This window comes from Podarcis raffonei, chromosome 6, assembly GCF_027172205.1.
Source record: "Podarcis raffonei isolate rPodRaf1 chromosome 6, rPodRaf1.pri, whole genome shotgun sequence".
Classification (NCBI taxonomy): Eukaryota; Metazoa; Chordata; class Lepidosauria; order Squamata; family Lacertidae; genus Podarcis; species Podarcis raffonei.
The window spans coordinates 26122496-26148957 of record NC_070607.1 but is presented as its reverse complement, the minus strand read 5'-3'; the positions used below and the strand labels follow the sequence as shown (position 1 = coordinate 26148957).

At 43.8% G+C, this 26462-nt stretch overlaps 1 long non-coding RNA gene across 1 annotated transcript in view; it reads left to right on the top strand.

The window, feature by feature from the left end:
- The first annotated feature begins 1140 nt into the window (after positions 1-1140).
- LOC128415476 (uncharacterized) overlaps positions 1141-26462 on the top strand; it is a 77763-nt gene continuing 52441 nt past the window's right edge. The window contains exon 1 of the long non-coding RNA XR_008330976.1: positions 1141-1353. This is a non-coding gene — a long non-coding RNA (uncharacterized LOC128415476). The remainder of the gene's footprint in view (positions 1354-26462) is intronic.

Genomic DNA, 26462 nt, shown 5'->3' with positions numbered 1-26462 from the left:
GGAAGGGACTTTTAGCCTTAGGTTATACAGCATGCGAGAGGCCTGGAGCGGAGAGGCACTTGCTTCTCTCTGACAGCTCCGGGGGCGCCTTCTAGCAGCTGGCAACGGCGGAGAGAGTATGTTTTTTGTTTATTTTCCCCCGCGAGCCGGGACCTCTCCAAGCGCCTCGCTGAAATTCTCCCGGGCGTGCGCGGTTTTCTTGATCAGATTTCCACCCATGCGCTCTTTCTCACCTTGCTAGTCTAAGCAAACAGCTCGGTAAGACTTGTGTGCTTAACTGTGCGTCTCTTCTCCAGAAATCGCATCGGCTGCCATGAAGAGCCGTTCAGCGCAACCCCAGGGAGAACTCGAGAGAGGGGAAAGGATGGCAGACAAGCCCAGAAGAAGAAGCTGGAAGCTGGCCAGGTAACGCTGGGCGGACGGAGCAATGAATGCATGCAGGGATGGATGGATGGATGGATAGACGGAGCGGTGAATGCGTATAACGGTGCTTTGGAGAGGTGCATGCGGCCGGCTTCCTGGGTGCACAGTCTTTGCATGCAGCTGATGCGTCTGTAACGCGCGCCTACGTCTTTTATGCGGATAGACGGTCTGTGGGGTTTGATATGAACATGTGTGTGTGTGTTGTGTGACACGCAAGCAGGCTGGATTGTCAGCTCGGTTATTTATGTTTGCTGACGGGGTATCCAAGCACGTCTGGGGCATTCGTGGACGGGGGCTGTGCAGCGCCCAGAGGGACCCGGATCAGCCCCGTCCACGCGTCGCGTGGGAATAGGGCTGCCTCCTCCGAGGGGCCACGCATCTGAACATGGCGTGGCAAGGCTCGTGTCTTGAAGTGGCCGCATGCTTACGAGGTGCATGCGTGTGTGTGTGTGTGCCTGTGGCCCTCGCCTGCCTGCCTGCGCCTTTGGACCTGGGCATCTGCCCTGCTGCCAATTGCTCTCGGGAGTTGCCCTCGCTCCAGTCCTTCATGGCTGCCTCTTCTCCTTTGCCTTGCCAGGGCCCCGGAGTCCAGCAGCCCTGCGTGGATTTGGGATCATCGCTCGCTGGGCGACTCTCTCTTGGATTCTCCTCCTGCTCCTCCTCCCGTTCCTCTGGGCCACCGGACGTACAGTTGTGGATTTATTGTCGCGGTGCGTGCAGTTCCAGCCTCCTCTTCGCCTCCTCCACCACCGGCGCCAGCACCACCACCGGCTTTCTGACTCTCTTCGGTGACGGGTATTCTTGGGTGGATAATACGGATTACGTTGTTATTGCTTAAGAATACGCGTAGTCGAGGAGAGTACTCGCGGCAGGCGGGTGGGCAGCGACCACCCACCCCGGTTGGCTCCTTAAACGGCTCTAGTTGCCAAGGTAGCGCATCATTTTTTAAACATATATATTTAAATAATAATCATTATTTCATTTTGCTCTCGTACTTCCCTTTTCTCTTACCTCGCAATCTCCGGCTGCACCAGACCTCTCCACCCCTTCAACCGGGGCGGGGTTGCCTCACTGCAGCTTCCCACTCGGATACTGCGGAGATGGGAGGCAGGGAGGGAGGGGGGCGTCTGTGGAGTCCTGGAGTCTGCGCTCGGGCTCCGGACGTCCTCTTGCTTAATGCGGATTATTGACTCCCCCACTTTGTTACTTCTGATCCACTCCCAACCGGAGTGGAATTGGTCCGCCCGGGTGCCAGACGCGCAAGTGGGGATTCTGATCCGCCTTAAGCCATTGGGAGGGTGGAGCCGGGGCACGTATGGATGCAAGGAAGGGGTGGTGAGGTTGGGGTTATGGCGGCGGTGGTTTGTCAGGATGGAAAGAAGTGGCTTTGTGTGTTTGCCCAAAGGTGGAGTTGGGAGTAAATCTCAAGGAGGACTAGCGGATTGGGTGTTCAAATACAATTTGTACATTGGTATCCAGCTTTGCTTCCCGCTTTTGCCTGGCCCGGTTCTATTGCGTTTTTGGACAAGGGCTGCGTGCTCGGTGGGAACAAAACAAAACCTGAGGGAGTAGCGACAGGTTTAATTCGGTTTAGCCCTGGACGCTTGGTTTCTCGCTCCAGGGAGGTGGGGTAGGAGTGTCACCCGTTCCTTCTCTCTTGTCTCTTGCGATGCGGTCCTAAACACGTTGACTCGGATGTCAACCCCATTGGCTTTAACGCGTGTTTACTGAGAAGCAAATCCGACCTTATTCAGCAGGCCAACTGGCAGCCAACTGTGCACAGAGGGACAGCCTTAGTCTCTAGCGATCCTAATGCATGGGATTACAGCTCGATCTTTGAACTGTTTTCTTGGAAGTCTGGCCGAGATCCTAGACTCGAAAGAGCCCTTTAAAACCGGCATAGGATCCGATTGCGTATCTCACTGAGTTCTGTATGTGTATAAAACTGCAGCCTTAGAGAGTTGCTTCAATCCTTGCTACTAGCTACCTTGGTCAGCTCCACGGAACAGGGATGAAGAAGACCCAAGCTTTCCACAATAGCAATTATATATATAGTGTCATTTTTATACACTTCACGCGCGCACAATCCGGAGTTTCAGTTTATTTAGGATAGTAGGGTGCGCAACATTGCGGCATTTTGATCGAGAAGTCCTCCCGCAGTGCCTCTGTGTAGACAGGCCGGGGCAGAGATTCTTTTGGACTTCCCACGCCGTGGTTCTGTAGGAAGGTTGCGGTGACCCTAATGAGTGCCCGACTGATGCAATAGGGAGCCGCTTCCCGCAGGCCTAAGGCGGGGTGTATATCTCTCTCTATATAATAATTACAATTATTATTATTACTTTGCACCCAAGGCCGAGGCAGTAGAGAGAAATTTTCCCAAAGTAGGGCATGTGGCCTCCCCTATTGTAAAAGAGGAGGATCTGGGTCCATCGCTTTCCTGCAGGAAAAAAAGGAAGCAGAGTCTGGGACGAGCTACCACACCCTGAGTTAGCATTTTACCACCCACCCACCCTCCACTAGCGACTACCATTTTAAATCACAGCTCTGGACTCGCTTCTCTTATTACGCGGGAGAGGAACGTGATTATCTAACCAGACAGAGATACAGACTTGAAGAAAGAGTGCCTGCTCTCCTTTCAGTTCTATGGTCAAAATACAATCCAGTCCCTAGTGATGTCCGTTTGGTCTCCCTCTCTTTTGACGTAACTTATCTTGTGGGGATGACGATTCCCCCATAAATAATTCGGGGGAGTCCAATTTGGGAGAGGGAGTAATTAGTCCAGAGCAATAGGAATATGCCCTGGTGTGGTTGAGAAAGTGGGGGTTGTTTATTTGTTCCAGATCCCTTTGTCCGCAATTCTTCGCCCCAGCAGCTATTAAATTTAACTCGTGGTCTGGCAATAGAAAACATACTACGTAGTATGGTGGTTGTGCCAGTGTGGAGAGGCTTAAGTGGCACATTCACCTCTGGGTTCAATCCTGTCCCTTGCTTGCTTCCCACATCCGATCCATAATTTGCTGGTTGTCCTCTCATTGTGGGACAACCAAGTGGAGTAGAGCAACGCTGTCGAAGGGACTCTTCGTCTAAGTTCTTTCCGAGCCACACTAGAGCTCTTGCTGCGCTCTTCCTTTCCTCCCCGGTTCCAAGTAGCCCGTCTCTCTCTACCGCCTGGGTAAATTGCCCTTCTTTCGCAGTCAGTTGTTACTACTGCCCGAAGGCTGCCTTGTCCAAAGCAAACCCCATTGGTGGTGGGGGAGGGGGATATGTAATAAAACCAGGCGACAGCAAGAACGCCCCTCCTCCTCCTCCTCTGACCCTTGGGATTCAACGGACGACTGACCCCATTCTAGAAGACTAGCCTAGCCGGGTTTGGCTTTTGCAGCCCAAATACACCAGAGTCTGAGAGCATCCTGAGCACTCATTCGGCTGCAATCCTAACCCGGTTTGCCAGGGAGTAAACCCCACTGAATTAAACAGGACTTTGAGTAGCCGTGGTTTTAGGATTACAGCCCGGGACGTTGATGGTGGCCCGTCGTTAGATACGTGGTGCCTTAGATGTGTGTTTGTGTGTGAGCAAAGAGAGAGGACGGGGATGGGCTAAAAGGTCGATCAGTGAGAAACGACCAGGATAAACTTCACAAAAGGATGTCTCTGTCCAAACGTTTTAGTTACTACTGCTAGTATGGGCCTCCTTTCTCATCGTTTCTTGCAGCGAAAGCTGCTAGGATTCCTTCTGCACTTTTTTAAAAATCTGTTGTATAATTGCTTAATTCACTCCTCTCTTCTTTATTTGCCCACCTGATCCTTGTGGGGGCATGGGAGGGCAGCCGCTGTTTATTGTTGGCACCCCCTCCGCTTGGAGAAATGATTGGTGGGTTTTTGAACTCGCTGATCTGTGTGTGGCGGAGGCTAAGCCAAGGCCCTTCTCCTAAGTCGTCGATTCCTCTGGTCAGTGGTCCATATGAGTGGGTTGTTGGGAGATAGTGATGGTTCCATGAGTGTGTAGACGGCCCCTTAAGGGTCAATATTAGCAAAGCAAAACAAATCCCTGCCCCGAAGAATACACATTCCTTTTGTCAGGAGTCAGGGAGGAAACACCCGGGTTTTGAAATCGTGAGTGATGGGGAAGAATTGCTTCCATCTTAACAGCATTCTTCTTCCCCATTCCTGGCCACACCCAAGTTTCCATTCGGCTGTGCCGCATTAGAACAGGAAAAGGAGAAGGAAATTTCTGGATGGGGTGCGCAAAAGAAAAAAGCACCAGCATTGCTTTCAACAGCATGATTTGTTTTTTACAGTGCGGGGGCGAAATTAAAGAGGTTGGTAGGATTTAGGAGATCTTTGTTCTTCTCTAATTAAAAATAATAATAATTCACAAAAGCCCTTTAAAAATCCTGCCCACATGACGAAAGGGGTCAAAGGCGTAACGGAGTTAATCCAAGAAATGGTTAGGTGAAATTCAAAGCGCGTACAAGAATCAGAAAAGTGAGAGTACTCGAAATTTCCAATTTCCCTGCCGAATGTTGGAGCTGCCGAACATTCCAGCAACAAGGGTGGAGTTGGAGAGGGGAGCGTGGGCGGGGCAAGGCCTCCAGTGCCTTTCTCTTTCCAGTGGTGCCCCATTTGGCGAGAGTCCCTCCTATTGCTTAGAGACGCCTTCCTCGATAGGGCGGCTCTTCCCAAATCGTGTGTGTGCGCTCGTGTGTTCCCCTTTCCTCTTCTCCCCTATATTGATCTTACATCTTGATTGATTGAACGACATCCTGCTTATTAACCCCCAGGTCCACGCAGTGGCAACGTATTCAAAAAGCGCAATTGAAATGTCTGCTAGGCGATTCACACCAAGCAATGGGCGTAAAAGCAGCAGCAACAAACTTGAGTGTCACACCGAAAAAACCTGACGATTGCGTTTTGGTGGCTTACAATTCAAAAGCCTGCACAAAAACACACACAGAGAGATTTTTATTTTTTTAAAAAGAAGGCATGGTCGCCTTGTGGAACACAGTAAATTAGGCAGCCTTGGAGCAACAATTCGTTATTTTCCATTTGTCAGTCCAGAAGCCCAGAGTTATCCTTTATTAGGGTGGCAGGTGAGGAGCGAGGAAGGATGTTAGAGTTTCCAAATTCAGATGGGGGAAAGCTTTCAACTGTTCACGCTGGGCAGCTATGTAGGGTACATACTTAAAAAGCAATGTAGTGACTCTGGAAAAAGAAGGTGTTGGGTGTGTCTTTCTCCTATTTTTTCCTATCCCCAAAGATTTCCGGTCATAATTAAGTCATGGCCATTAGTATAGATGGCTTCTTAAGAGGATTAGACAAATTCATGGATATGACTGTTAGTCATCATAGCTAAGGGCCACTTCACAATGATGTTATTCCTGCATGGAGATAATTGTGCAGAGGAAAGTGGGCAGAGAAACAAGATCATGTTTGCAAAGTGCAGAGCCAATGTTTATCATAAGAGTTCATTTTAGCATAAGAGCAGATTATGGAGGGATATCTCGGGGAAGATGTGTGTAAAGTCCCACTGAGAATGGAACCTCCAGAGCCAAAAGCAGTCTACCTCTGGCTAACTGATGGGGCACAGTGGAGCAAACAAGAGGCGAACGCTATTGCCATCATAACCAGTTTGTGAGCCTTCCAGCGGCTTGCTGCTGTCAAAGACAGAATGCTGGACTAGATGGGCCTTTGGTAGTTTATTTAGGAATTGTTGATTTAAAATATATATACCTCACTTCAGTTGCAGAGAATCATGAGGTGACTAACAGACAGACAGACAAACAAACAAAAGAACACCAACAAATAAGATTATTATTATTATTGCTGCTGCTGTTGTTACTACTGCCGGTGGCATTATTTATATATTACAACTGTTATATCAAGGTCCCTGCGCTCAAGATGTTTCCAATCTAAATCCTGACAGTGGTGGAGACATTAATGAGAAAGGAAGGAGAAGAGAGGCAGAGACAAAAAAACAAGCAAAACACGAGCAAGGGAGAAATCTGAGCAGATGCACTTAGACCTGCACTTAGGCTTGGCTACAGCTGGAAAGCACTGAACTCATTCAGCGTTGTGATAAACCGACATACAAAGTAATGTATATAAAATACAGTCGGAGATTCTGCTTTGTTAGACTGTTGCCGTAAGCACTTAGTTATCTCAGTCTGAAAGCCAGATGTGCTTATTCTCCAAATCAAATTTTCGTGTTCCGTTTAATTCACTTTCTCCAGCTGGAGTTCTTTGAGCAGGAAGGATTAGCACATATATTATGTGGGAAGAGGGAATGTAGACCACACCCTGAACAGCCCAGTAGCCAGGCAATGGTGGATGCTGAGATGGAGAATTTGTAGCCCTGTTGGCAGGGCCTCGTATTGGGACACAGTACCCACCTCTCCCCTTAAGCTCTGCAAGAGACGTCCCTCATTCTAGCATGAAAGCGGAGCATCTCTTTTGGACTTTTGTTCCACATGTATGTCAGCGGCGCACTTTTATACTACTAAAGGGAGCTGGTTATTCGTTTGATTTAAATGTCTCTTAAACGTGCTTCACCAAGCGATTCCAAGGCAGTTTACAAAGGCGTGGTTGGAATGATTCGGACAACATAAACAATGCAATATTGAAACCAACGAGCATGCATAAGAATACAGAGCAATATTCGAGGCAAATAGAAATAAACTAAAGGGCAGAGTAAAGGGTATTTTTCAAGTGCACCCAAGGAGAGAAAGGTCAGTGCTGGCATAAGAGAGCCCAGCAGTGGCTTCTTGTGGCTGCAGTTATAGCTCACATAAACGACATGAAATAATTCCAGTCCAAATTAGGTTAGGACAAAACCTTTAGTAGAACAACCAAAATTTCATAAAATAGGGTGCAAGCTTTCGCTACACTCAATGCATACCTAATGAAGGGTGGGCCAAATTGCATTTCATTTTTTGGAGAGGGGGACCCAGTAGTAGCCACGTTAGCCTCTTCCATCATCATTTCAAAGAGATTCTTTACCCGAAGAATTTCATTTCTCCCCAGGTTTCTGTAGCCAGATCTGTCTTCTTCCCTAAAATACATTTTTAACAACCTAACGATGTTCCTGAACATGATTTTTCCTCTTCCCTCTTCTCCCCCATCAGAAATAATGTGATAGAAAAGGAAACATTGCTTGTATATTTTTGAAGATAAATTTATCTTTCCTTTATGAATCCTATTATGATTGTGTCAGCCTTTTTGCATTTAACTCTTATTCATTTTAATGTTATTCTTGTCAGAATCATTTAAAACTCTAAGATATATATTTAAAAAATCAAAGCTTTCTTTTACGGTTTAAGAAGCTCGTTGGCAATGTTAACCCAGATCAGTGTCCTATAGTGCAATCCTATGTATGTTTACTCAGAAGTAAATCCTGCGGAATTCAGTGTAGTTTGCCCCCTGGTAAATGGGGTTAGGTTTGCAGGCTTTAAGTTCCATGGCACTGCCTGTTAGCTAAGTACAGGTAGCAGCCTAAAATCCTCAGTCAGTAGGAGAACAACATAGCAAATGGGAGGCTGAAGAGAAAATGAGTCAGGATCTGAAAGATTCTTATTTGTATTACAAGCCTCTGTACACATCCTCTTTCTGGTGTCAAAAACACTACCTGGGTATCAAGTTCAACACAAAAATGAGACGGAATATACAATAATTATTTGCTTTATGGTGTCGCTGTGTATCTTGTGGGGTTGAAGTGTTTCAGCCATTAGTATATAAGTTAGGTAAACATCTATTTAAACTTGTATTTCTATGGTTTCCTTGTTTAATATGATTAGCTGGTGGAGTGAATATATATATATATATATATATATATATATATATATATATATAGTCTTAATGATAGGGGCTGATGCATTTTTAATGCCTGTACTCTTTGTGCTCTTTTGTTGTCGTCTAAATTAACATTTTGATGACCATGGGTTTCTTTCTCCCTTCATCTAGCATTTTAGAGATTGCTGCATTGTGGGGCTAATAATAGCCGATGTATATGGCCTTCTTCAGAAATATATAATGTTGACAAATGCTAGATGGTGCAAAAGCAGCTAGAATTACATTCCCAGTGGCCTTGTATAATATATACCCTTAGCAAATGGCCTAGCTGCTTCTGGGATCTGGCATCCAGATACAATTTTAAGGAAACAGCAAAGTTCCTAGAATCCTAGAAATACAAGGAGCCTGAAAAGCCTTTGTAATCATTTCCACCCCCACCCCCTGCAAGGGTATGAAAGGCATTTCTGATTTATAATATCTCATTGTTCCTCACAACAACCCTGTAAGGCAGGTTAGAAAGAGGCGTAAGTCAGCTGCTGATAGGTGAGTGAGGAACTGACTCCCCTCAGTGCCCTTGTCTAGTAGTAGTAGTAGTAATAATAATAATTTATTATTTATTATTTATATGCTGTCCATCTGACTGGGTTGCCTCAGCCACTCTCAGCAGCTCCCAACAGAATATTAAAAACACAACAAAACATCATACATTAAAAACTTCCCTATACAGAGCTGCCTTCAGATGTCTTCTAAAAATCAGATAGTTGTTTATTTCCTTGACATCTGATGGGAGGGTGTTCCACAGGGCGGGCGCCACTACCGAGAAGGTTCTGTGTCTGGTTCCCTGTAGCTTCACATCTCCCAGTGAGGGAACCACTAGAAGGCCCTCGGAGCTGGACCTCAGTGTGTGGGCTGAACGATGGCGGTGGAGATGCTCATTCAGGTATATAGGGCTGAGGCTGTTTAGGGCTTTAAAGGTCAGTATTGCATTTGCTCATGCCCAGAGCCCAGCATGGTGTGTGTGTGTTTAATGAGGTGGGAGTTAAGAGCCTAGAGGAGGGACACCACACTGTGAAACAGCAAAAACCGAAACACAAGTAGTCTAATGGGTTGCACTAAAAGTTAATTATGTAACTCTAATTCTTAAAAAATAAAAATAAATGTTAGATGCAGGGCAGACATTTAAGCGAATATTTGTATGGGCCAGAACATTGGAAGCAGGGATTAGTAAGGGCATGTGTACCCTATGATCTGCATTGGGGAGATATTTACTTCACTCCTATGATTAATGGAAACTAAGCGTTCAAAGAGGGACGCGGGGGGCGCTGTGGGTTAAACCACAGAGCCTAGGACCACAGAAGGTCGGTGGTTTGAATTCCCGCAACGGGGTGAGCTCCCGTTGTTTGGTCCCAGCTCCTGCCAACCTAGCAGTTTGAAAGCATGTCAAAGTGCAAGTAGATAAATAGTTACCACTCGGGCAGGAAGGTAAACGGCGTTTCCATGTGCTGCTCTGGTTCGCCAGAAGCGGCTTAGTCATGCTGGCCACATGACCCAGAAGCTGTACACTGGCTCCCTCGGCCAATAAAGCGAGATGAGCGCCGCAACTCCAGAGTTGGTCACGACTGGACCTAATGGTCAGGGGTCCCTTTACCTTTAAGCGTTCAAAGAAGGGGCTGGTATATCCCATAGGAAGCTGTGTCCCAGCATCTTCCACAAGGCTGCAGGCAAACTTCTCTACCTCCCCGAATCGAGGCTGGAGCTTCTGTGGCTAAATAGAAACAAACACACACATTTGTGTGGAAATCTACTTGCCTGTACCTACCCACCTCTAGAGAGCAGCCTGTTATCAACCAAGTAATAATATTGGAGAACAAGGGAAGCCAGGGAGTCCCATGCCAGAGCACTCTATCAAGCAAACAGACATTTAATAAAACCTGCAAGAGCAGCAAGCTCCACACACTGCAAAGTGAAAAATCCTGTCCTACTGAGGATGCCACGTACTCTGAGCTGGGCACAAATTGCTTCCCCAATTTATCATGTTGAAAGTGTTCAACAAGTGTTGGTGCTAACCTTGAGAACCCTAAATGGCCTCGGCCCGGTATACCTGAAGGGGCGTCTGCACCCCCATCGTTCAGCCTAGACACTGAGATCCAGCTACGAGGGCCTCACTGCGAGAAGTGAGGTTACAGGAAACTAGGCAGAGGGCCTTCTTGGTAGTGGTGCCTTCCCTGCACAACACCCTCCCTTCAGATGTCAAGGAGATAAAGAATTGCACATCTTTTAGAAGACATCTGAAGGCAGCCCTGTATCGGGAGGTTTTTAATGCTTGATGTTTTTACTATGTTTTTAGATATGCTGTAAGCTGCCCAGAGTGGCTGGAGAAACCCAGCCAGATGGGCAGGATATAAATAATAAAATTGTTGTTGTTGTTGTTGTTGTTGTTGTTAGTATTAGTAGTAGCAGCAGCAGTAACTATACAACCTTTAGAAGACATCTGAAGGCAGCCCTGTGTAGGAAAGTTTTTAATGTTTGATGTTTTATTGTGTTTTTAATATTCTGTTGGGAGCTGCCCTGTGTGGCTGCGGCAACCCAGTCAGATGGGCAGAATAATAATAATAATAATAATAATAATAATAATAATAATAATAATAGCATTTAGTTGTCCTGAGCCTGAAAGCTCAGTATGCATCTCTCCATCACCACCACCATGTCTTCCATTTATGTCAAGGGTAATGAACCTCCATATGTTGCTGGTTCTCCAACTCCCATTATCCCCTCCCAGCATGGCCGATGATGAGAGTCTTAAGTCCTACAACATTTGAAGGAACAAATATTCCGTAAGCTTGATCAATATTTTCTCTTCAGACGCGTGCCTAGGTGTTCGAAACCCCCCCCTCCAATGGGTTCAGGCTCTGGGGTAGGGCACACATACAAAAAAATCACCTATCAGACTAAGGAGTGTGTGACATATATTTGTGTCGCAACACACCACTGTTGTTGCGGCAATATCAAACACAGGAGAAGCTTCCCGTCCTTTTCACATTGCAGCACAAATCTGTGCAAATGCGTTCTTCCTCCTCACCTCGTTCGCACTGGGGACAATTTGATTACTTGGGTCAAGTAAAATGTAGTAATTTCTAATGTGGTTATTGCAGAAAAGTGATTTTTCCCCCCTGCAAGGGGCTGTGGGGCACCGATACATCTCCTTGCCAAGGGCACAAGGGACCCTAAGTACACCTCTGTCTATCAAACAGCTTAGGATGCTAGATGGAGTACTTATTCTACTGAAACAAACCTGTAAAGTAAGGTATGGACGATTGGTTCATAGCTGAGTTCCAGGTCTACTCAGTGAATCTTGCCCATTGGTTCGTGGGCTTCTCCAACAGAAAATACAGTGGTACCTCTGGTTACGTACTTAATTTGTCCTGGAGGTCCGTTCTTAACCTGAAACTGTTCTTAACCTGAAGCACCAATTTAGCTAATGGGGCCTCCCACTGCTGCTGTGCCACCGCCGCACGATTTCTGTTCTCATCCTGAAGCAAAGTTCTTAACCTGAAGCACGATTTCTGGGTTAGCGGAGTCTGTAACCTGAAGCATATGTAACCTGAAGCATATGTAACCTGAAGTGTATGTAACCCTAGGTACCACTGTAATTCAGAATGGTCAGATACAGTGGAAGCATTCTTAGATCATTTTAGCAGGAATGGTCCCATAGAAATCAAGGGGTTTAGAGTAAAATGAATTGAAAGACGTCATGATTAGTGAATGAGGCCCCAATTTTGCAACTTGTTTAAGATAGTGATAAAATAAAGGATTGTTTCTTCCCAGTACAGCATTTCCCTATAAAAACCCTAATGTATATATATTTGTTTCACAGAAAAATAAAATTGACTATATAGCCAGAAGAATACACCTTTCCTTTTAAGCAATCTATAGTTTTGGTTGCTATATTTAAACATGGCAAAGTATTACATCATCATAATTACTCTTATGCCTGAAATTTTCGTTATAACTACTCATTTTTTAAAAAATAAAATCAAAAGCCAAGATTTCACACAAGTCTGGGCATTTAACTAAAACTGAACAGTTTTAAAAAATCATTCCACTGATTTATGTGTCCTCTTTTGTTACCACATGCATTTTTTGATGCTTTGATAAGCATATCTCTAGCCATGCGACCCTATACTTGCCTGCTTAGATCCAGTGAGTTCAGTGGGGCTTACTCCCAGGTAAGTGAGTGTAGAATGGCAACCTTAAACTGAAATCTTATGTTTACTGTCTTGGGCGTAAGCCCAATTGAACACAATGGGTTTACTTTTGAGTAAGCATGCATAGCATCACATTGCACTTTAAATAAGTACTATCAAATATATATTTATGGGTCAATAAAAAATATGGTGTAAATCAATGGTTGACGGAAAAGTACAACGTGTTTAATTAGTTGCATGGAATTTCACCCCCTCCCCAAATATGTGTGTATGCGTATCACATAGACACAACCTACATACATGAATAGCTTTAAACACCAGTGTGGTTATAGTCACTTCACTCTAATGATGCACATTTGCACGATTGCAGAAAATGCTTACATAGAATTATGGCCTTCCTTATCTAATATCCGCTAAGTACATATGCTACTCATTGCTGAAGCCTTAGTTCCTGCCAGCGCTAAGCAGTTCTGTCTAAACATTGTGTGTGCCCTGACCTCACATACACACAATATATGATTCTCCCCTCAAGAAGGCTTCACATTACTCTTTCTCTAAAGTTTCAGGTGTTTAAGTCTTGGCAATCCTGTTTAAACTGCATGGCCATAAAGGAAGCCATTGTGCAGGAAGAATTTCCAGGGATAAATTGGTCTCTGTATAATCCAAGAAAAGAAAATGTTCCGGCTAGGTCTTCTCATAACAGGACAGGCCACATTATGTGGGAGGGATGCTTGGCCTTACAGATGTTGCTGAACTGCAAATCCCATCATCCCTAGCCACAGGACATTCTTGATGGGGCTGATGGGAGTTGAAGTTCATCAACATCTGGAGGGACACATACCTGGGCTCCACCTACGTGTTCTGGCCTTAAAGTTTTTCCTCTACTCTTCAGTATGATTGGCAGTTCAAAATGAAACCTAAAGTACTTGCCTTTAAGGTGTGCTAGCCCCACTAGTGTCAACGGGATAAAACAATCTTAAGTCAAATTTTGTTGGTTTAGCCACCCTCTATCAGTGGTGGAGTGGTGTTGTGGGTTAAACCACAGAGCCTAGGACTTGCCGATCAGAAGGTCAGCGGTTTGAATCCCCGCGACGGGGCGAGCTCCCGTTGATCGGTCCCTGCTCCTGCCAACTTAGCAGTTCGAAAACATGTCAAAGTGCAAGTAGATAAATAGGTACCGCTCTGGAGGGAAGGTAAAATGGCGTTTCCGTGCGCTGCTCTGGTTCGCCAGATGTGGCTTAGTCATGCTGGCCACATGACACAGAAGCTGTATGCCGGCTCCCTCGGCCAATAAAGCGAGATGAGCGCCGCAACCCCAGAGTGGGTTACGACTGGACCTAATGGTCAGGGGTCCCTTTACCTTTATCAGTGGTGGACAGCTATGGGAGTACAATTTTTAAAAAGAACCATATTTAGGAAATATATTAAAGAACATATTGGTCCTGGCTCTTTACACTTAACTTCTGTTTTTGCGGTCTTGATTTAGGCACAGTTCTCACTGACCTCAGCAAAGGCTGCAAGATCAGACCATAATCGGTATTCAATAGCCTACACACGTTGAGTGCAGATTTGTCATAAACAACAGCTTGTATATGCAGCTTAGCAATACAGCTTTGGCACAGAAGCCGTGTTTTCCTTGGGGGCCAATCCAGCTTCCCTTCTACATCCAACAACACTTCCCATTGATTTCGAAAGGGATTTTAGTTTGCACCAAATGTTCATGTGCAGATTTTGTATCAAAATCATTGCTGTAATAAACTTCTCAGGTTCCTGATGCTGGCAAAGCTTTTATTTAGAAAAAAAGGAATAGAAACCAACTCCTTGCACATTTGCATTGTTTACTGTGCTGCAAGAAAAAAAATAGCAAAGAAACTTTAAATGAGCACACATCAATCCGCACCTTTGCATTTTTAAAGGCTGCATGCATGTCCTTTATCATAACATGGTGCCTGCAAATCAGTGCACATTTTTTTGAGAGTAAACTCCACTAAATTTAGTGGGACTTGTTTCCGAGTCAGTATGTCTAAGATTAGGTTCTACATTGTAAAACCAAGCGAAATATTAGAATGACACCAATGTGCTCTTTTAATTTATATATTGACCCTCGTATGTCCACCAAAACAAATTCAAATATTTAAATGCATAAGTACCAACAAGATCAATCTTAGTACAAAGAATGCGTGTATCCGCAAGTCTGTGAAGTAATTGTTTCATTATTTAACCATCCTTCAGTACTGCTAGCTTTGAATACAGATAAGAACTGTTCAAAGAATCCTTGAGAACTAGAATTGTAAACACAATATTCAGAATAGCCTGGAATTAGAGACACTGAGAGCTGTTGCTAACTACCAGGATATATTTGAAACTCAATTATGGAAGGACTGCTATATTTTGATCACCACGCATTTCTGAATTCAGCATGCATTCCATATGTTCCCAGCAAAGCTTTTCCATATATGTAAGCCTTTAGTTGTTGTGATGCTTCCCAGGCTTTTCAAAGAAATGTCTCTGCACAGGTAATTTATTTTTAGATGTATACTTAAGATTAAAATGTTAAGCCTGAGTTCAATAAAAGGGTGTATCAGACAGGTATGTTCAGTGGGGAGCCAACATTGGCTACATCTCCCTTGCTAAATGTATACAGTAAAGGTAAAGGTAAAGGTACCCCTGCCCGTACGGGCCAGTCGTGTCCGACTCTAGGGTTGTACGCCCATCTCACTTAAGAGGCCGGGGGCCAGCACTGTCCGGAGACACTTCCGGGTCACGTGGCCAGCGTGACGAAGCTGCTCTGGTGAGCCAGCACCAGCGCAGCACACGAAAACGCTGTTTACCTTCCCGCTATAAAGCGGTACCTATTTATCTACTTGCACTTAAGGGTGCTTTCGAACTGCTAGGTGGGCAGGAGCTGGGACCGAAAGACGGGAGCTCACCCCGCTGCGGGGATTCGAACCACCAACCATGCAATCGGCAAGTTCTAGGCACTGAGGTTTTACCCACAGCGCCACCCGCGTCCCGCAAAAAATGTATACAGTACTCACCAGCAAACCCAAGTTTGCTCCTTTGGTATGTGTGAAATGACTATGAGTTTGTCCCATGTTCAAAATCAGCTAGCCATATTATTGCAGTAGAAGAAATTATGGGAAACTGCACTTTACAGAGTAACGTATGAAAAATACTTGTCTCAGATGACCTGCAAGACAGAGTACAGAGTACGGATAGCTCAGGATAATGTTCTTGGAAGGCTCAGGGAGAACACCAGTCAGAAAGCTGGTTAAGAACTTCTGTTTGTCTTAAACAAGAACATAAAAGTAACAGGAAACACCTGACTCCACCCAACTATATCTAAGTCCAGAGCCACCTAGTGATTAAGCTGTATAATGACACTATCCACCACCTTCCCCAACCTCTTGTTTAAATAAACAATACAATAAATCAGCACCACTGAAATATCTGGTAATTCAGCCACTCATCTCTAAATTCTGGAAGTTTCTGAATATCTTGGCTGGACTGAGCAATGATCTGAGTAGTAGCACTGCTGTTAGTCCTAAAAGATGGCTCAGGCAGCATCTCAGTAGATTAATTTGGGGTTTCAGGTACTTCTTGGGCATTTGGCAACTGCACCTTTTCGGGAATAGGAAAATGTCAGACTCTTTTAAGCATTCCACATGTGGGCGCATGAAACAGGGTGTTTCATTTGTTCTATGTACAGTAGCCGGAGTTTGCCATCAGATTTGACAAAGACTCTTCCTCCTGACTCTAAATGTGGTTGTTCTCATTCATAACCACTCCTAAATTAGAAAAATGAAGTTGTGACAGTCCCCAGATCCTTCTCTGTGGCTGAAATTGGTGGTCAGATTTTTCTCCTTATTGACAATTCTTCTGTGTTTTATCCAGTAGCCACCAGTGGTGCTGACCTGCACCTTAAAACTGCAATATACGGGTGATTGTCTAGAGATTTGATTTGCAGTCTGTACTGTTCTCTCTGCCTCACCATTTGCTTGACAGTAGCAGGGGATAGTGGTAATATGATTAAAGGTGTAAGATGTCTGGAACGACTAGGATTCTGTATGGCAGACTGGACTGCAGTGTTGGTCACATGCATCATGTGAACAGTTGTGCAACATTGCTGTGACAGGTAATATCAGGCACAGGAAGCATCTCTGGACATATAAAACTGTGGTCCATGACAATTGTGTCAATCTCTCAATCCATACAGGTCAGCCACTAGCCTTTTCCAAAGTCTATTGGATAAGGATATTGTGATAATGGTTCTTCCCATGGTGCTGACCTAATTCTTCTGCAGTATTCACAGGATAAGATTTTCCTTGTTGTGTCATTTCTATCACCAGACCACCAGACTGTCTACTTGGCTTACTTGTAGCATTTGATTAGACCTAGATGGTCTGTTATTTCTTTCCTGATAATTTATGGTGTAACAATACAGTTCCTTTTTGTTGTTAGGCCTGTCAGTTCACTCAGTTGTCCATAGTCAGCACAGTTTCTAGTAATCTCTGAAACACTGAGAAGCCTATCCTGATCTGATGTCATGTGAGACTTCTTGAAGGTCTGAAACTACATCAATGGCTACTTGTATCTGATTAAGCCTATTTTCAGATGTTGATAAAGAGGTGGGCACCACACGTTCACCTAACTTGTAAGCATCTACTTGAATTGTGAGGTTTTATGGTAGGATGTCTGCTATGAACCCTTCTCTGGGTTTGCTTTTGTCCCATCCTGCATGGGAAGTGTTCTAAATACTCTATTTCATCTTTATGAATAACATGCTTCTCATTTACCTTGAGTCCAGATTCATGGATCCTTTTCAAGCCAATGGTCAACATTTTGTCATGCTTCTCACTGGTGTGCCATGAATTAAGATGTCAGTCAAGAAGACAATGACTCCTTTTACGTCTCTGAGGAGTTCTGTCATCTTCCTTTGAAAGAATCTTGAAGCACTTTTGATTCCAAATGGCAGGCATTGAAAGCAAAGTCTCCCAGAGGGTGTGATAAACATAGTCAATTTAGCACTCTGGTTTGTCAAAGGAAAAGATTTGGAAAATCTTACCACTTTTGAGAAAAGACCGGTTGGAAGTGCTCCCCCCCCCACTACAACTTCATTACTTTTTAAAAGATCTACACAGATTTACATTCCCCTCATTTCTTGATGTCTGGAACCATTGGTAAATGATGTAAAGTTGGTAATTTCTTTAATGATGTCATGTTTGTTCATCCTTCCCACCTCCACACACCTTATGGAATAAGGAAATGGGGATGCCGTGGGTTGCTTTTCTGCAGGATTACCTCTTAGTAGACCAGAGGTTTTCAACCATTTTGGGTCCACGGCTCCCTTGACCAACTACATTCTTTCTGCGGCACTCCTGGAGGGCAAAGGAGCCCAGTTATGTCACCCCTTACCTGCAGAGCCGGCAGCCCCTCACCCCTTTTCAAACACCCTCTCTTGTGGAGTGTTCCCTCAGCCTCCTCTCCTCTCCCCTCTCTTGGGAGTCCCCTGCAAAGCCACTGCTGCTGCCCCTGGTCTCTGAGCCACTGCCACCCCAAAAAGAGGTGCCTCCTTGCAGTGCCTGGGAAGCACCCCCTGGCCAGCCCCAGAGGCACCATTCACCTGCAACAAACAGCCATTCAAGCCTTTGGGAAGCAGAGACCTGAGAGGGCATCAGAGAAGGGAGGGAAGGAAAGAGGGTCAGAGGCCAGTGTTGCCGACAGCACCCTTGACCATCATTCAAGGCACCCCAGGGTGTCACGGCACACTGGTTGAAAACCACTGTAGTAGACCATTGTCTCCAAACTTCTTCTCCAAACTTCAGTCTTGGAACTTCTCCATAACTGATGTTATTATCCAGCTTAGGAGCTTGTAGCACATATACAGTGAACAAAAACTGCTCCTGAGCCGACTTTGAAATTAATAGTTAACTTTATTCTCTAAGGAGGGACAATGTCTTCATAAAATGTGGTGCCTAAATTGTTGTCTGCCTCTGTTGTTTTGCTTTTGGGGCAATCTGGATATGACACATGATAGCAAAATGTCTGCTTTGAATATCACCTGCAAGAAACTTAGGAAGCTGCCTTAAAGCAGCTCAAACCAATGGTCCATCTAGTACAGTTTTGCCTACAGTGATTGGCTGTGGCGATTCATGGTTTCAGACAGAGAGATGTTACTTAGAGATGCTGAGGATTGAACCTGAGACCTTCTAGCTGCAAAAGTGATGCTGTACCACTGAACTACGGCACTGCAGTGTGCTCCTTGAGCCAGACAAAGCCTTCTAATCGATGAGTCTTTCTACATCTTCTGCATGCAGTCTGAAAGGGTAGGACTTTTTGCTGCAGGATGCTTTAAAAATGTATGGACTTCTTTTTAAAGGCTTCCTTCTCTGTGGCTTCTGTCAGGACTATCCTTTTCAAAATGGCTGCTATGATGGTTTCTGGTGTTTTGTGGAGCGGAGGTTAGTTACCTCTTCCCAGTCGCTCACAAGTTTTCTGTGTTCCCTGGTCTGGGCTTTGATCAACTCAGACTGCCTTGCTTTCTCTTATTCTCTATGACTTTGTGAAGGGCTTCCACTCTTTCAGAAAGGACTCTGAAGAATTCCAAGTACAAATCTCTTTTCATCAGCCAGCTCACAGAATTCACCCTGTTCATAATTCATGCACAGCCCTAACAAACAACTCAGTAGTTTCTCCTGCCTACTAAGCTCTTTGGTTAGGATGGTTGCATAGGTATTGCCGAAAGAGAGGAGATGCACCATCAAAAGAGGGAACACAGATCTGCCTAACAATTGGCATATGCTAATAATATATATATGATGTCCAAGGACTGTCAGTTGAGGGGCTCCTTAATGGCCCTTGCTCTCCCCTCTTAGGATTCTTTATCTTTAAACTAGATTTGGATCAGACAGCTTTCCGAAAAGAGGACTCCTCCCAACAGACCTTCAAGTAGAAGACTGTCACCTTAAAGTAGGACACATCTCAAAACACATTCCTTTTGGGGGTCAGATGAGCATTCATCTTGGCCAGACCATACTCACCATTGTGTGTATGGACCTCTTCAGCGAAGGTTAAGAATTCATAAACATCATTGGCTTCTTACCCCATGGCATAAAGCAGTGGTTCTCAACCTGTGGGTTCCCAGATGTTGTTGGACTACAACTCCCATCATCCCTGAGCTCTGGCCTTGCTAGCTAGGGGTGATGGGAGTTGTAGTTCAACAACATCTGGGGACCTACAGGTTGAGAAAGGCTGGCATAAAGGAATGAATGTACCGGCACAATTCCTTCCCCTTGTAAAGCTTTCAAGCTCAGTGGAAGCAACCAGATCTTGCTTTTGATTTAGGCGACACTGTCGGATTATTAAAGCTGTTGGTTCCTAGGGCAGAGAACTCTACAATTTTCTTCCTTTCATTGAAAATCTGTGGGTTTAAAACTTTAAAGCATGAAACTGCACGGCACTCAGACAGCTAGACATAATAGCAACACAAAACTCCGGACTCCACCAAGATACAACAAAGCCGAGTGCCACATAGTGTTTTAAACTATATAATGATGCTGTCCACATGATGATGTGCAAATGCTGCTAGGTTTGCTTCCACTTGGGAGGTGGGGTTTAAGGGTTTAAACTGAAGACTTCTCTGAAGAGAAGAGTTTTGGGGAAGTGTCTGTAGGAAAAGAGAGTGGAGGCCCCACCATGTTGGTGTTTGGAGGATTTCAGGCATAAATGTCAGCAAGGGAGAAAGGTAATTAAGAGAGCAGGACACTTTTGAGTGCCTAACAGTTGCTGCTAAGGTCATAGGGACCTAATATGATTGTGCATATGAAGTCCAATAAAAGGGAGAAAGCTCATAGTCGCTGAGAACTAAGCAAGAAATTTGCTTCCAGGATCAGGAATTGAGTTGTTAAAAGTCTCCAATTAAAGGAGACACTGTGGGTGGGTACAGAAAACCATAAATGCAGCGAGGGTGGGGTGCAGATAGTGGTTTAAAGAAACTCCATAAGGCTACATCTATATCACCAAGTTCTAATGAGCATAAAATAAAATAAAATGCATCAATGAGTTAATCATAAATTTTGCTGCTAGTTTAACTGCAGCTTGCTCATTCTTAGAGAGTATTGGAGTGGGAGGATCTGTAGGATGGCTTTAAAGTGGGGAAGTCAGATTTCCAATGGGAACAATGCTCCCGGCTGCTGAAAAGTGAGCGCAATCTAGTAGGTAGATTTTCTCCCCACGAAAACCTGTATATTACACACACACACACACACACACACTATTTGGAAAAAAATTAGTACAGTCAATCAGCTAAGAAACATGGAGGAAAAGAGCAAGAGTCCTATAAAAGAGAGATATCTAATTTTGGAGACCCCCCCCCCCGGTACAATATCTTTCCATGAGATCAAAATGACTCGGCTATTTCTGATATTTTGTGCCATTAGAGAGAGAGAAACCAGGTTCATATTGAGCTTTGAAAAAGGGGGAGAGAATTATTTCACAGTGAATCTCTCTCAGGCAGACTGTACAAAACCATTTCCATCTTCTGTATCTGCTCCAAAACTAATTGGCAGCAAATGTTTATTTGCCACCCTCCCCACCGCCACTCCACTCTGTATTAATTTATTTCTCTCTGTCTAAAAAGAAAATGCAACATACACTAGTTAAGAGTTGATCTGGCGTAACTGTTGAAATCCTGTAACTGTGTTTCCTCTGAGTATTGAAAAGATGCTGATTCATGATCTCCTTTGGTAAATTTAGCCATCCTTTTAGCAAGATTTAAAAAATAATATTCACAGAATTTGTTCACCCTGTTGAGGCCAAATCAAGCCCATAGAAGTAGGGGGGGGGAAATCTATATTGCCATTTGACGAGGGAAATGGACTTTTCTAGTGGGAAATACAATAATGTATAGAGCCAAATGGAATTTAAATGGACAGTCTGTCCATAAAATCCACAGATGGAGAGCACAGCATTGCATCATGTATGAATGTTTGCATAGAAAATGTAGAATTTCAGTGACTCATTTTACATTAACAGAGAGTAATGTCTTTATAAGGACCACATCTTCCTTTCTCTTTCCTTTTTTTATCAAGATAGTTCCTTGGTGGAAAATCTGTATTTCAAAAATGCATTACTGACATTACATTAGAGGAAGAGGGCTTAAAAAAAGAAAAAAGAAAAGTTGAATGTCAGCAGATAAGCGCACTGTAACTAGCCAGTGTTTCAAATAATGCATCATATTTTGGAATCTAAAATGGTAATGTAGCCTAATTATATTTTAAAGGAAAATGAATGATCACAGAATTATACTAAGCACATGTAGCAGCAGTATGATGTCCTTAGCTGCAATGTGGAACAAGCTTTCTTTAAATCTAAAATTATACAGTTTAGCACCTGCTGTTTTATTCAGGTGTTGGCTGTTACACACTGTTTTGTCCACAGCAATAGTAGTCAATGAGAGCCCACAAAGGGATTGGAGGAGCGCTTCTCTATCTTTTGTTCTTGTTATTTATGGAGGGGGAAAAATCCTTTTGGCCAATTGATTCCTTATGATATGCGCAGTGAGGCTAAGAAGGATTTTATTCTCTTTGCTCTTAACCTTAGAAAATACCCAAGCACTAAATTTCCTTTGTTGTCTTAAAAAGCATGCTGGATTTTGTAAAAGGGTTTTCTTCTCGCTTCACAGTTGCATTATGGCTTTAGCTGAGTTTAAAATCTTTCTCCTGGACCATTTTTGGGGAGATTAGAATTAAATATGTGTTAGTAAATGGGGGAAGGGTGGTTTGACTGACATATAAAACCTTGCCCAACTCTCGCCTCCAATATACTGTTCATTCCTACGATGCTTAAAATTACCAGTGGATATTTGGGACGCGGGTGGCGCTGTGGGTTAAACCACAGAGCCTAGGACTTGCCAATCAGAAGGTCGGCAGTTCAAATCCCCACGATGGGGTGAGCTCCCGTTGCTCGGTACCCTGCTCCTGCCAACCTAGCAGTTCGAAAGCACATCAAAGGGCAAGTAGATAAATAGGTACCACTCCAGTGGGAAGGTAAACGGCGTTTCCGTGCACTGCTCTGGTTTGCCAGAAGCAGCTTAGTCATGCTGGCTGCATGACCCGGAAGCTGTGCGCTGGCTCCCTCGGCCAATAAAGCGAGATGAGTGCCGCAACCCCAGATTCGGCTACAACTGGACCTAATGGTCAGGGGTCCCTTTACCCTTTACCTTTATGCAGAGATTGAACTAGTTCACAGGTAACGTGAGTGTTTGGGTTCCTGGAGAGATCACAGCCACTTTGCTTCTCCTCTGGTCTTACTTCTGCTGTGCTGCCGTCAGTTAAACCAATGTGTCTGAACACATTGCCATAGTTTGTCTCACTCTGTGACCAAGGTTTGCCCTTGCATTTATAGCTCTATAGGAGACAAACCATGAGCTTGGGTTAGGACGATGCACTAAGAGAAACCATGGCTTCGTTCACATCAGCACAGGAGGACTCAGACTCAGGGAGAAGCACAGCAGCCATGATTTCTTCTCTGGGAATCCTCATACTCATACATTTACATTATGTCATATTGTGGCATCGTGTTACATGCAAATCAATTCATAGTGCAAATGGAAAGTACAGAAGTCATATGTATTTGGAGGTGGGGGCTAATACGATATTGGGGAGATAGGAGATCAGAGAGAGAGGTATCAAGAGAACCTTGATTCCCATTGCCCTTGCCAATCATCCAAATTAAAATGTATACATAAAGTCTGGCGTTTCCAGTGCATAAGCAAAAACGAAACACCGCTTGTCATCACCATTATAGGCCCTTGGTTCTCAAACCAGGAGGCGGACTACACGGCAGTTGATCGAAACACATTGGTGACATTTCCTGGTCTACTTTTCATGCATAATTTTGATTGATCAAGGAGAGAAAGCTGTGATAGGCATTCTCCAAACCAGTGAAGGGTAAGTGAGCATGTGGGCAAACCACAGGGGAGGCAATCCTCCCAGCCCATGAGCTTTCCAGTGAATCCTCTTACCCATTGTTAAACTGGGAGGGGTGTCTGCAACTCATAAGTGGGGGATTGCTTGCGAAGAGGTTTAAGTAACTTTTCTTTTGAGATTTAGGCAGGTTTCCCATGGCAGACATGGATGCTTCTAGGTATCATTTACAAAGTACATCATTTAGAAACTGGAAACAAAGATTACTCAGTTGGGTGGGTTTTGTTTTTTTAAAGGGTGGTGGGATCTCCACTGCAGAAATGGATTCACCACTTTGTCCCATGTAGCTCTCTTTGCCGAAGTGGGTTCCTTTTGTCAGATTGACAGGGTGGTTGCCTTCTAATGGAATTAGAACTGGTGTTTGTGTGAGAGAGTCAGTAGAATCAACAATTGTCGCAGTAAGCTGAAGAACATAGAAAGACAGCTTCTGTATTTTTAGGAGCTACTCTCTCTTCTCCATAGACTGTAAATATCAAATCTTTGTAGATGGTCAAGCTCCATAATGAAGCTGGAATTATCCACAATAAGGGCTTTACGCTAAGAATGGGCAAATCTGTCAGTTTCATTTTCTCTCTGTTTCTCATTTCCGAGTCTTCAGTTCTTCATATTTCTCCATCAGTTTTAGGTCTTTTTAAAAAAAAGTTCCCATGAAAATTCATCAGCATCTTAGGGTGAACTTCTCCTAATATACACATTTTTGTATGCAAAATATTTCCCCTGAACCTAGGGCATTTTATATGTTATTTTCATCAATGTATGCATTTAGGGGCACACTTTACCCCACTATATGCACCTTTGTAAGCATTATGTTGCTGGAAAACTGCATTGCAAAAATACTAATTTTGAAGGAGGGATGTGACTCAGTTTGCATATTGTTTCAGAAAATGAGAATTAGGCAGATTCTCTTTTGATTGTGAATTGAATCAAAGCTCTCTCCCTATTGCTACTTCACAGTACATGAATTGGGATGTTTTGAGGTTTTTCAGGGGGTGGGTGAAAATTAAATTCATTCCCTTGATAGATCCCCCCAGAAGCAAATTGGTGACATATTCTGTGCAGAATATGGATGAGGTAGAAACAGAAATATGTAAGATTCCTTTCTCCCCTGTCACATATGAGCCGAACTTAGCACATTTCAATTAAATTTAGCAGGATCAGTGGATAAAATTGACTTGAGGGCTGGATCTGGTCTATGGCACCAGCTGACCCTCCTTGTTTTAAGGAATAATGCTTATCAAATTGGGAAGACGGCGTTTTGCTTCATTTTTAAAGCATTTTATTTGTAGGAAGGTAGGGGATGCCAAAATCGATTGGCATTGATCTTTTAATTTTATTCTGTGATTTCTTCATTTCTGTTTAGAACTCCTGCATACTGCTCTGCAACAAAAGATAAATATTGGCTCTTCAGTTTGACTCAGGAAAATGGGCTGTGCTATTCGCCTGACATATTATGCTTCTCCAATTAAGTCTAGTGGGTGCTTTGACCAGAAAGTTCAGTTTGATCGAAGTTTTGAGGTTCATTCAGAGCATCGATTTCTTTCCAGCTGGTTATGATTTTGAATGGCGAGGAAGTGGGCTTGCTAAAGGTAATGACTGCCGAACTTTGGATTAGACCAGACACCTTATCAGAAACTGCATACAATGACATAGAAATGCAGATGCGTTGAGCTTGTAGGATTTGAAGTGGCTGAAAATCTGCCAAGTATAGCTTCCTATTTTTTAAATTTTTTATTTGGTACATAGAACAGCCCAATGAGTTTATATATATATAAAAATATGCCTTACAGTGTGATACAATAAAGGCACACCATGCCAGAGGTATTGTTGGGTGTTTCTTAGAAAAACCAAACCAAAATCAAAACCCACAAAATTTTCATTTAGAAATTAAGTTGGGAAAAAATGTAAAAAAGAAAATGAAGAAGATCCTTAACTATTGAGCAAGTCTGGACATGCAAGTGTAACCGAATCATACTCAGAAATTAATATATGTGGCTGTATTTGATTAGAATGTGGTTAGAAGCTTGAAAGGCTTTCATGTATGAGATAAATGAAAGATGTGCTGCCAGGATTCAGGAGAAACAGTGATTTGAGCAAAACTTCAGGAAATCGATGCGGAATGTATTGTAATTTAAGGAAAACCTTCGTGAAATCACCACAGCCCTTTGCTTCTTTGAGTTATTTCACTGATTCTCCAGCAAGCTGACTTGAGACTTAGTCCCACTGAACTCATGGGGCTTATCTCTGATTAGACATCTGTAAGACTGCAGTGTTAATCTTTGATTTCCACTCACATGTACCCCCACAATAGCAGGAGATGCCTTTTGAACCTTCAAATAAAGCATGCTTGCTTCATTGCAAGACATTCTTATAGTTTGAAAGATTGAGAGGTGAAACATGTTTTCCTAGTATTTTAGGATTAAAAAATAGAGTTGTGTGGAATGACATACTGTGTCATCTCCTCCTCCTTACAAGGCTGCTTTATTAACTACCTTTTCTTTGGAGGGTTGTTTAACACTCGATCTCTCAAATAAAATTAGCAACAATCTGCCCACTCTGTAAAAGCACGTAGATAGTCAACTGCTCACCATGAAAATGGCGGCCCCCAGTAAGCAGCAAAGGAGGCAGCCATCTTTAAAAATCAATAGCAGCCATTTTGAATTAACAGTGTCATCCTATAAACAGCTACTCCAGTGTAAGTGCCTTTGATTTCAATGAGGCTTACTCACAGGTATGTGGGCACAGTATTGCAGCCTAAGTAGGGTTAAGGAAATCTATAGGAATGCTTTGTATCCCTCAGGGTAAGCAGACAGGAATTGGGTAGGTTGTCTGAAAGGCTGAGGTATCATCAGGTAGCAACATGCAGAAATGGGCCAGTGGGAGGATTTGAAGCTTCTGCTTTCAAACCCTTTTACACAAAGTAATTTAAACAAACATAGTAACTAACAGGCTACTTGCAAATGGGGCTTTGGGGCTGTAGACAAGATGGAACCAGTCTGGTTTGGCTGACCAGACTTTAGAAACCCACCTAATTTCTGTCACAGTCTCCTGCCAAGTCACCCATTCG